The 12,234-nt window shown below is 45.6% G+C and overlaps 1 protein-coding gene across 1 annotated transcript in view; it reads left to right on the forward strand.

Moving 5' to 3' along the window:
• Positions 1-1,771: 1,771 nt before the first annotated feature.
• Positions 1,772-12,234, forward strand: part of FHDC1 (FH2 domain containing 1) — a 74,951-nt gene continuing 64,488 nt past the window's right edge. Inside the window, exon 1 of the mRNA XM_073605247.1 lies at positions 1,772-1,942. The gene's annotated coding sequence lies outside the window, so the exon portion shown is untranslated. The remainder of the gene's footprint in view (positions 1,943-12,234) is intronic.

The following is a 12,234-nucleotide window of genomic DNA, read 5'->3' on the forward strand; positions in this document are numbered from 1 at the left end:
CAACCGAAGCTCTACTGACACCGTCCGAAGCTCTACTGATACCGCCTGAATCTCTACTGACACCGACCGAATCTCTACTGACACCGCCCGAAGCTCTACTGACACCGTCCGAAGCTCTACTGACACCGACCAAATCTCTACTGACACCATCCGAAGCTCTACTGACACCGACCGAAGCTCTACTGACACCGACCGAAGCTCTACTGACACCGACCGAATCTCTACTGACACCGACCGAAGCTCTACTGACACCGTCCGAAGCTCTACTGACACCGTCCGAAGCTCTACTGACACCGACCGAAGCTCTACTGACACCGACCGAATCTCTACTGACGCCGACCGAATCTCTACTGACGCCGTCCGAAGCTCTACTGACGCCGACCGAATCTCTACTGACACCCTCCGAGTCTCTACTGACACCGTCCGAATCTCTACTGACACCGACCGAAGCTCTACTGACACCGACCGAAGCTCTGCTGACACCGTCCGAATCTCTGCTGACACCGTCCGAAGCTCTAACACCGACCGAATCTCTACTGACACCGTCCGAAGCTCTACTGACACCGACCGAAGCTCTACTGACACCGACCAAATCTCTACTGACACCGTCCGAAGCTCTACTGACACCGACCGAAGCTCTACTGACACCATCCGAAGCTCTACTGACACCATCCGAATCTCTGCTGACACCGACCGAATCTCTACTGACACCGTCCGAAGCTCTACTGACGCCGACCGAATCTCTACTGACACCGACCGAAGCTCTACTGACAGCGACCGAATCTCTACTGGCGCCGTCCGAAGCTCTACTGACACCGACCGAATCTCTACTGACACCGTCCGAATCTCTACTGACACCGACCGAAGCTCTACTGACACCGACCGAAGCTCTACTGACACCAACCGAAGCTCTACTGACACCAACCGAAGCTCTACTGACACCGTCCGAATCTCTGCTGACACCGTCCAAAGCTCTAACACCGCCCGAATCTCTACTGACACCGTCCGAAGCTCTACTGACACCGACCGAAGCTCTACTGACACCGTCCGAATCTCTACTGACACCAACCGAAGCTCTACTGACACCGTCCGAAGCTCTACTGACACCGTCCGAATCTCTACTGACACCAACCGAAGCTCTACTGACACCGTCCGAATCTCTACTGACACCAACCGAAGCTCTACTGACACCGTCCGAAGCTCTACTGACACCGTCCGAAGCTCTACTGACACCGTCCTCTTTTATGGTAAATTCATATTCTTACACTGACATTTGTTTTCTTATATTTTCTAAGTTTTCCTTACTATTTAGTTAGGCCTTGTTAGTTAATTTCTTTAATAAAAGGCCCCTGAACTGGGTGAGCTTTGATGTCTTCCATGTTGTTCAGGTGGATCTCCACCCCACAAAGGGTGATTAGCCCTGGTCAGAAGTACAGGTAGCTTCAGAAACATGATTGCTATATTCATATTTTGTGATAAATCCTGTCCCTCTGTTCCCTAATTGCACATTGCAAACTCTTCTGAATAAAACAAGCCAACCATAGAGTCCCATGTGCAACCTACTCCAAGGAAACAACTGGGGCGGGCAGAAATCCCACAGAGAGGATTCTCACACACTGCTGTACAGGGACTGACAGAGGAGCCATCTCCAACCTGCAGGGAAGGACACCTGGCCGGCCACGCCTCTATTCTCATCTCTATGTACCTGCCTCCTCTCATCAGTGCGCTGTGTACCTGGCCGGGCCCGCCTTCTCTGATGTCTGCGCATGTGCGGCTCCCGTGGGCTGTTCGCGTTCACATACTATACACTGGCAGTGTGCAAGCATTGGTAGAGGAGCTATTCCCTGGAGACGGACGGAGGCTTGGGTTGTTGTGTTCGGGGATTGAATGCACTCATCCGGGGGACGTGGGTGCTGTGTACGAGCATGAGGAGTGTGAGCAGGTGAGTGGACTGTCATTGGTGATGAGCGGGGCCACTGTGCACCCCGGGAGGAGAGAAGTGATGGAGAGAAACTCTGATCCCCCCCCCCCATCTGATCCCTATGCATGACTCTGATTCCCCCCCTACCATTCGTATACATGACTCTGATTCCCCCCCCTACCATTCGTATACATGACTCTGATTCCCCCCCCCCCCCTACCATTCGTATACATGACTCTGATTCCCCCCCCCTACCATTCGTATACATGACTCTGATTCCCCCCCCCCTACCATTCGTATACATGACTCTGATTCCCCCCCCTACCATTCGTATACATGACTCTGATTCCCCCCCCCTACCATTCGTATACATGACTCTGATTTCCCCCCCTACCATTCGTATACATGACTCTGATTTCCCCCCCTACCATTCGTATACATGACTCTGATTCCCCCCTACCATTCGTATACATGACTCTGATTTCCCCCCCCCCCCAATCCCTATAAATGACTCTGATTCTCCCCCCAATCCCTATGCATGACTCTGATATTCCCCCCCCCAATCCCTATGCATGACTCTGATAATCCCCCCCCCCCCCAATCCCTATGCATGACTCTGATTCCCCCCCCCCAATCCCTATGCATGACTCTGATTTCCCCCCCCCCCAATCCCTATGCATGACTCTGTTTCCCCCCCCCCAATCCCTATGCATGACTCTGTTTCCCCCCCCCCAATCCCTATGCATGACTCTGATTCCCCCCCCCCCATCCCTATGCATGACTCTGATTCCCCCCCCCCCATCCCTATGCATGACTCTGTTTCCCCCCCCCCAATCCCTATGCATGACTCTGATTCCCCCCCAATCCCTATGCATGACTCTGATTCCCCCCCCCAATCCCTATGCATGACTCTGATTTCCCCCCCCCCCCCAATCCCTATGCATGACTCTGATTTCCCCCCCCCCCATCCCTATGCCTGACTCTGATTTCCCCCCCCCCCAATCCCTATGCATGACTCTGATTTCCCCCCCCCCCCCCAATCTCCAATTTGATCCCTATACATGGCTCTGATCCCCCCCCCCATCCCTATACATGACTCTGATCCTGCCATGGGATGGATTGTTTTTAGGCAAGGATGATGTCATGGAGATCTGATTACAATGTAATGGGGATCATCGTCTGATTACGATTTAATGGGGGTGTGATTACAATGTATCATCCATTGGGATGTGATTACAATGTATCAGTGATTGGACGGATGGCTGGGAGATGTCCTGATCGGACTGGGCTGTGTGTATTGCAGATCGGCCGGTGTGTGAGCTGTCATTGATTGATGGGAGATGCTGAGTGACCCGGATCTATGCTTCCTATTCATCCCCCATCCTGTGCCCTCTCCCAGCTTTCCTTGTAGGGGGAGGGAGGCCGGGCGATCATCAATGGGAAGATGGCAAGAGACTTCTAATAAGGATGACTGGAGAGGGGGTGACATCACCCCACATCCATCACTCTGCCCAGGGTCCTGATCACCCTCACCAGAACTGCATGGGGGACTGGCAATAATACACCAATCACCTAAAATAGAACGAAAGGAAAACTTTTTTTTTTTTTTGTTCCCCCTACGTTTTGAATAGAGTGGACATGGATTAGAACATCTGTCAGATTTTTATTGCTGTCTGTGCCCCTGTTTGTGGACACCTTCTCTATTTGTCCTGTTTACCATTATCACTGACAGCTAAGGATAATTCCACATTTGTCACCAGAGCAGAAATAGAGGTGGCACTTGTTCTGGTGACAACCAGGGATCTCCGCTCACTTCCTATTTTGGCTATGGGGCACAGCACCAACCGGCGGGTTGGGGGGGGGTCCAATTCTCCCATCCACACGGTCAATCCTCTAGGTGTGCTATTGTGTTCTGACACCAAGGAGATTTCTCCACCATCAGAATACACTGATCAGTGCTATAGCCAGAGTCAGGAAAGGCTCAACAGGGTGGTTGTGCAGGACTCGATCGGTAGATGGACTTTTGTACAACCAGGTTGCCCACAGATGGATCGAAGTTTGACCAGTCCTTGCTGAACTGGCTGACTTTGGATGCATGTATGGCCAGCTTGACAGTGCCTTTAGTTCTACTTTAAGCATCTAGTTCTGGATCCGGTGGCTGGGGGTTGTCTGCCATGGTACAGAGCCTTCTAGGAATGGAGACAGACACTTCTGTTATTTCAGGAAGGAATCTACTAAAGGGGGGGAAATGTAGCATATTTCCTAAAATGTCTAGAGATGGAGAAGATGAAAAGTAGAGAAGTCCACGGGGGAGATCAGAAGAAGTGTACACATACTAGGGCCAAATTAGACAGTAGCCAGTTTACATACCAGCATGTCTGGAGTGTGGGAGGAAACCAGATACTTGAAGAAAACCCACAGGCAGAACATGCAAACTCCATGCAGATAGTGTTCTGACCGGGATTTGACCCGACAACCCCAGTGCTGCAAGGCAAAAATGCTCACCACTAAAGCTTCCCACACACCTGAGCAAATTTTGGATGGTTCTTCATGAACTGTCAAAAATGCAAGCCATGGGTGGCCCTGTCGACATCTTCCTGCCCAACGTCCTTTAAAGTAGTCTGCAGAAAATGACCAGTCAGATGCAGCTGCTGTGTGGGTGTTCCGACAGCCATCCGTGAGGGCCAGCTGTCAGAATTCAATAGCCCACACACTGCATAATCAAGCTTTACCATGCTGCCCATAGTTATCTATACCTGTCTATGAGATGTTCACAATTTGAGCATCTCTAGGCTGATGTCAGATGGGCAACTCTGCCGCTAGTGATTTGTCTAAATCTCCAGTGGCAAGAGGCAGGATCGCTGATAAGCTTCTGGTTTACCCCTATAGAAAGGCTCCTTATTTAGCTAGGCAGTGACATGTCGCTCCCATCAACACGATGTTGAGCAGAGGTCCCTCCAGCAATAGAGCGGCATCTGTATACAGAGGAGAGATTCCACAGGCATGGACAATGGACAGGTGATCTCTATGGAGATCCTGCCGCTGGTGTTTTCTCTAGTCTCAGAATCAGTCTTATGGCTTGTACACGCCATCCGAAACTTGTACGAAAAATACCGCTTTCGAATTGATCGTACAATAATCTGATCGTTAGTACACAGCTTTCGATAGCCGATCACAACGGTTATTATTATTATACAGGATTTATATAGTGCCAACAGTTTATGCAGCGCTTTACAACATTAGGGCAGACAGTACAATTACAATACAATTCAATACAGGAGGAATCAGAGGGCCCTGCTCGTTAGAGCTTACAATCTAGGAGGGACAGTTCATCCAATATTATCCTTATGGTGCATGCACGAAAATCTTCCTTGTACGATTTTCATTTAATCAGTACAGTTGTCCGAAAATTCAATACAAACCATGACATCGCTTATGTTTTTTCGTTTGTTATTCTGTCGTACTAGAGTTTTCGTACTTTAGAAACCTCTTCATTTTTGTTGAGATTAGCATGCAAAAAAAGGACAATCATTTGTCTGATAATATCATCGTGTGTACCGGGCATTACTGTTCAATCGATCTTTTTCTTTTATAAAGGAGGTGTGAAGTGCAATCGCAACATGAAAAGCGATTTAATTTCTAGTTGCACCGTCTTATTAAATGAGGCGGCGCAATGGATTCCGTATGACTATCGCCAAATATAAGAGTATACTACAGAAATAAGTATTGGTTACATACAGCGTGACTTCACTGCTCTTCCTTCCAGTATCACATTGCTCAGACAGATGGAGTTACCTCTTCGGGGTTAACATTACTAGACAAATGTACTTTGAAACGCGCGTCCTGGTCATGATCATAAAACAGGCTACGTTTAGCCTTTACACAGGGATTATTTGATTGTAGCCAGTGGCAGATCCTGGCATTGTGTGGTGTGTGTGTGTGTAATGTGGCCTCAAAACCGTATGAGAAAAATAAATAAAAGTAAAGCCGCTGGCAACTATCTATCCATCTAGGTCTTTAAAGCGAAATTCTTGCGTCAGGAATGCAGTGTTTTTATTCCCTGCCTATTGTTTATACTTGGGTATAGATATAACGCGGGCACATGGGGGTATCTGTGTACACTCGCAGTGAGTGGGCTTTTCTGTAAGGTATGTTTATTTTCATCCGCGTTGTCATTGTTTGTCCTCGGGGAAAGCCTCTGACACGCACATTCGCCTTCGCACACAAGGCTGTTAGCCCAGCTGTTTTACATGGAGCCTGGCATCTCACCTGTTTGGCACCTTTTCCTGTTGCAGTGCCATGCAAAATAGCAGTTAAAGGAACCCTGTTATGGGGCAACCACTGAGGCTGCCATTTCTTACCTTTCCTGAAAATGCATGTTGCCTGGCTGTTCTAACACTCTTGCTTTATCGTTCTGACCCTGAGCAAGTATGCAGATCAATAAAATTGTGTACGTGATTATATGCACACAAGTGTGTGAATAATTTAAAGCTGCTTAAATGTCCACAGTATTGGAACACCTGCCCATACACACACATACACACACATACACACACATATACACACACATATACACACACATACACACACATACACACACACACATACACACACACATACACACACACATACACACACACATACACACACACATACACACACACATACACACACACATACACACACATACACACACATATACACACATATACACACATATACACACATATACACACACATACACACACACACACACTTTAATTGTCACCTGCGGAGTGCAAGTACAAGATTGGTGAAAGAGAGCTGTTAGCGATCATTTTAGCCCTGAAAGAATGGAGACATCACCTCGAAGGTACCACTGTGCCGGTTCTCATTCTTACTGACTATAAGAATCTCACATTCTTGTCTGAGACTAAACGCCTCAGGCAAACCATATATTATGAGGTCAAACCTTAATGCCGCGTACACACGGTCGGACTTTTCATCTACAAAAGTCCGACAGCCTGTCCGACAGACTTCCGGCGGACTTTCGGCAGACTTGCAGCAGACTTTCTAACGAACGGACTTGCCTACACACGACCACACAAAAGTCCGACGGATTCGTACGTGATGACGTACACCGGACTAAAATAAGGAAGTTCATAGCCAGTAGCCAATAGCTGCCCTAGCATGGGTTTTTGTCCGTCGGACTAGCACACAGACGAGCGGATTTCGGGGTCCGTCGTAGTTACGACGTAAAGATTTGAAGCATGTTTCAAATCTAAAGTCCGTCGGATTTGAGGCTGAAAAAGTCTGCTGAAAGTCCGGAGAAGCCCACACACGATCGGATTACCAGCCAGCTTTAGTCCGTCGGCGTCCGTTGGACTTTTGTAGATGAAAAGTCCGACCGTGTGTACGCGGCATAAGAGTTTCAATTTGTATGCAATCAGACAGGCCCTTGCACTACATGTTTTGGTAAATCTGAAGACAGAAATCTGCAGAAGATCAAATAGCGTATATGGGGTCTTAGTCCATAGGTTTCAACATTGAGTTGGCCCACCCTTTTGCAGCTACAACAGCTTCAACTCTTCTGGAAAGGCTGTCCACAAGGTTTAGGAGCATGGTCAAACATTCCCATAGACAATCTTCCAGATGCACGTTTTGTGAGGTCAGTAACTGATGTTGGATGAGAAGGCCTGGCTCACAGTATCCTCTCTAATTTATCCCAAAGGTGTTCTATTGGGTTGAGGTCAAGACAGTCAAGTTCCTCCACCCAAACTCACTCATCCATGTTTTTATGGACCTTGCTTTGTGTACTGGTGCGCAGTCATGTTGGAACAGGAAGGAGCCATCCCCACACTGTTCCCCCAAAGTTGGGATCGTGAAATTGTCTAAAATGTCTTGGTATGCTGACGCCTTAAGAGTTCCCTTCACTGGAACTAAGGGGCCAAGCCCAACTCCTTAAAAACAACCCCACATCATAATCCCCCCCCCCCCCCTCCACCAAATGATTTGGACCAGTGCACAAAGCAAGATCCATTAAGACATAGATGAGCAAGTTTGGGGTGGAGGAACTTGACTGGTCTGCACAGAGTCCTGACCTCAAGCCAATAGAACACCTTTGAGATGAATTAGAGCAGAGATTCAAGCCATGCCTTCTTATCCAACATCAGTGCCTGACCTCACAAATGCGCTTCTGGAAGAATGATCAAACATTACCATAGACACACTCCAAATCCTTGTGGACAGCCTTCCCAGAAGAGTTGAAGCTGTTATAGCTGCAAAGGATGGGCCAACTCAATATTCAACCCTATGGACTGTGGCTGGCCATACACTATACAATTTTCTTGTTCAACTTTCCTTTAGATTTACCAAAACCATATAATATGAGGTCAGACCTAAACACTTTCAATTTGTATGCAATCAGGTAGGCCCTTGTACTACATAGTTGAAGGTAAATCTAAAGGAAATTGAATAAGAAAATTGTATAGTGTATGGACAGCCTAAGACTGTGATGCCATTAAAGGTCATGTGCGTGCCAAAACTTTTAACAATATAGTGTATATAAAAGCATGCAGATCAGGTAGTCTTAATCTTCTCCAACGTTCCTGATCTGCATTCTTGTTCCAGGTCAGCAACTCACATTTTTAGTGCCAGTTGGGCAGTGTAACAGCCAGGCAGCTAGCAATTTTTAAAGTAGATGAGTAATTGCAGTCAATGTATTTTTCTAATTGGTGGATTGAGTTAAGTGGTTGTTCACACGGGCAGTCAGAGGGAGGTAAAAGCAGGCAGTTGAGCCACAGATTGACTGCCCAGGTCAGAGGTCTCCAAACTTTTTCTAAACAAAGTGCCAGTATACTGTCCTTCAGACTTTGTGAGGGTGAGACTGAGGCCAGTGGGAGTAAACAACAATGGCTCATTGTTGGTGTCAGTGGTAGGAATAGTGTCCCATTGTTGGTGTTTAGTGGGAATAATTTTGCTCCATTGTTGGTGTCATTAGGAGGAATTGTGCCCCTTCATTAGTGTCAGTGGGAGAACATATGCCCAACTGTTGGTGTCAGTGGAAGGAATAGTGCCCCATAGTTTTGTGTTGTAAAAATTGTTCCTCACTGTTGGTGTCATTGGGAGGAATTGTGTCCCTTCACTGGTGTCATTGGAAGGACATATGCCCAATTGTTGGTGTCAGTGGATGGAATCGTGCCCCAAGGGCCAGATAGAATTAAGTAACGGGCCATATCTTCAGTTTGGAGACCAGCTGGCCCAGGTAAACAAAACAAGGACATGCAGCCTCTCAGAGCTTTACATACGCTGCAGTTCTCTGCTTTGTGGTTGCAGCAACAATTTAAATGATGTTAAATTAGGAGGGCGGTACCGAATGTGACCCCTTAAAATCAATGAGGCATTTCACCTCCTCAGCACCTGTCAGACACCTTTGAAAAGCACAGATTGCTTTTCACAGGTACAGCAAGGGCTGCAACACACATGAACTTCAGAATGTGAAAGTGCAATATGTACAGCAAACGTTTACGAAGAAATTGTTTAAAGCCTTCAGCAAGCTTCAAGAAGCTTTATTGACAATAGTTCCTGTATGATGTTGAGTATAAATCATATTGGAAGTGCTGACTATCAATTTAAACATGCTGCCACCCGGCTTTCAACATGGTTTAGCCTCATTCAGACAGGCAGATGAGGCCTGATAGGCTGCTGTGTTCAGACGTGGATAAACGCTGCATCTGCGCACAGCACTGCTACGACTGCATATCTACGGGATGATTAACTGGGGCCAGAAATCACATCCTTCCCCTTTTTTTTTTTTTTTTTAAGTTTTCCCAACTTTGAAAATTGAGTAACGATGAACTCAGCCATAGTTTTCCATAGTGGTTCAGTCAGTGGGGCCGCCTCAAGCAAGTCATATTCTAAGTATTCTTCTGTGATAACACTGGATAATTATTAACCTTGACACTTAAATAAGTTCACCTGTACTTGATTAAAGGGCTTGTCCACTTCAGATCAACTCATAAATCCTTTCTCTTCCTAAAGCAAACACAAGGATGACTAGTTGACAGTTTGATAGTGAGAGCTGGATGAGGTTTATCTTTTTTTAAAAGCATTGTAGAATGAGCTGACCACTGAGCCACAAATTGCTGTAGCATTTAGGGTGGACTGAGAAGTACTAGTGCTTGTATTAGTTTTCTTTTTCCCCTTTTTTAATGTGAATGGCAGTGCACAATAAAAAAAGAAAAAAAAAAAAAAAAAGTGCAATAGATCTCTTCAATACATGTGCTTTTCTCCATTTTTTTGTATCCTTTCAAAGTTCCTGCAAGTACAGAAAAGTTCCCATTATTCTGCAGATATGTACTCTGCTCTTACTTTTTTTTTTTTTTTTTTTTTTTTTTGTGGGGTGGCAACACAAACCCTGGAATTCAAGGGTAGACACTCTTTAGAATTGTTGTGCCTCCACATAACGAATGTTGATACTTGTGACCAAATCATGGTAACGGGTACAAGAATCTGTCGCAGGAGGCATGATGGGAGCTAAGATGTCCATAGTAGACACCCCGTCCTCAGTGCCGCTCAGTAAGGTTGACCTGGACAATGTGCCTATCGCATGCAGGCACAGTAGTGAGGAGCTGGTGGGTGGGCTGAGCCTGACGGAGATGCCAAGTGACTTGTTCCTAAATACAGTTTGCCTCTTTTTTTTATACGGTGGACGTATTCCAAATCTGCTAGACTAGCGCAATAGTGGCGGTTATATCTGCCAACTACTGTCAATCAAAAGGAAGGCTGACCTGATGGGGAGAGAGAAGGCCCCATTCAGCTGCCGGCTGGAAAATTCCCATCATTGACCAAGTATGACCCTTGTCATACTTGGGTAATGATGTCAGCCAATCCCTGGCACCTTTTGCTCACATTCATTGGATGTCAATTTTACTTCTGAATCTTTTTTTTCTTTTTTTTTCCCCTCCTGTGAGATAACATTAACATAACATATTGTTTAATATTTGACATGAGCAGACCTGTCTCTGCTTGAGTTTTGTTACGCGAGTTGCCTTTCTTACTAGACATCCAATTTATTATGCCGTACGCAATTTTATCAAAGTTTACGGCCGCCTTACAAAATAAAAGAAACCGAAAAGAAAAGTGACCTTGGCCTGCAGGACGCCATGTTTTTGGACAATATCAATATTTTCTTTACTTGCATAACTGCTTAGTTTTCACAAAGTTTCTTAGTGAAGAACATCGGATCTGATAAAGGTGCCCAGGAGGGTTTCTAGCTATGACATGCCACCCTTGCTTACTTTACAGGTAATGCTGCTTGTACTGTTCTAAGGACAAACACTCCTATGCAACCCACACTTATTTAACACTTTGGTGTTGGGTATAAAAGGGCAGGGAGATGATAAAATGCGCTGAAATGTCGGAATCCCTCAGGCCAAAACTTTAATATAAGTGGCTTTATTTTTATTAGCGTCTACTTGCTTTCCCAGTGTATTTCTTTCATTTCCTCTTATGAAGGAGATTGTGCCATTGTTCTCTTCTCAGGATTCCACGTGTAATCTCAAGGCTTTAAAGATTTAGCTTTGTTTTCAATTCATAGTGAAGTGTCGTCTTGATGGTTTTTCCATTGTTTGTTCTCCAGTCCACTCCCTGACTCTGCACTTGTATCTTATCAGTAGGAAGGATGTTATAATTGGCTTTTAGGACTTGAATGAGCACTATTCCTTTTTTTTTTTTTTTTTTTTTTTACCTGAACAATTGATTATTTTCAGCATGTACCTGCAATTCCTGGAGGCTGTACTTGACTCTTAATAAGGATTTGAGGAAACATGAGTGGATTTGCATCTATTTTATTTTTGCTCAATGATAATTTTGGAGGAATTTTGGGGTGGCCATACAAAGCCCGTGTACAGGAAATTTGAGCATTGCTTATAATGAATTGGCTTTGCAAAGTTAATATAGAAGCGACAAATGAGTATTAGTAGCAGGAACTAGCATTTGCATGAATTGTCCAGTGAATGGAAAAACTTTCTCCATGACTAAGTGGTAATCCTTTCCATTTTATGGAAAAAGGGAACAAACCTTAACCAACAGTGTGACACATTGTACCAGTGGCTAAGACTGGTCCCTATGGTGTACAGTTTGAACAAAGCTAACCAACTGTCATAGGCCACTCTGGTTCTGGTTTATTTGATGAGGTAAAGTATGCAAAATTCCTTTACCTATAACAACCAATTATCTTTCATGTTTCTAATTTCTTATAATAAAGTGAAATTGGAGTGCATGCTATGAGTTAAGGTGGTGGACGTACATGGATTGAAATTTGGCTGATTCAG

The sequence above is a fragment of the Aquarana catesbeiana genome, linkage group LG01 (assembly GCF_042186555.1).
Source record: "Aquarana catesbeiana isolate 2022-GZ linkage group LG01, ASM4218655v1, whole genome shotgun sequence".
Taxonomy (NCBI): Eukaryota; Metazoa; Chordata; class Amphibia; order Anura; family Ranidae; genus Aquarana; species Aquarana catesbeiana.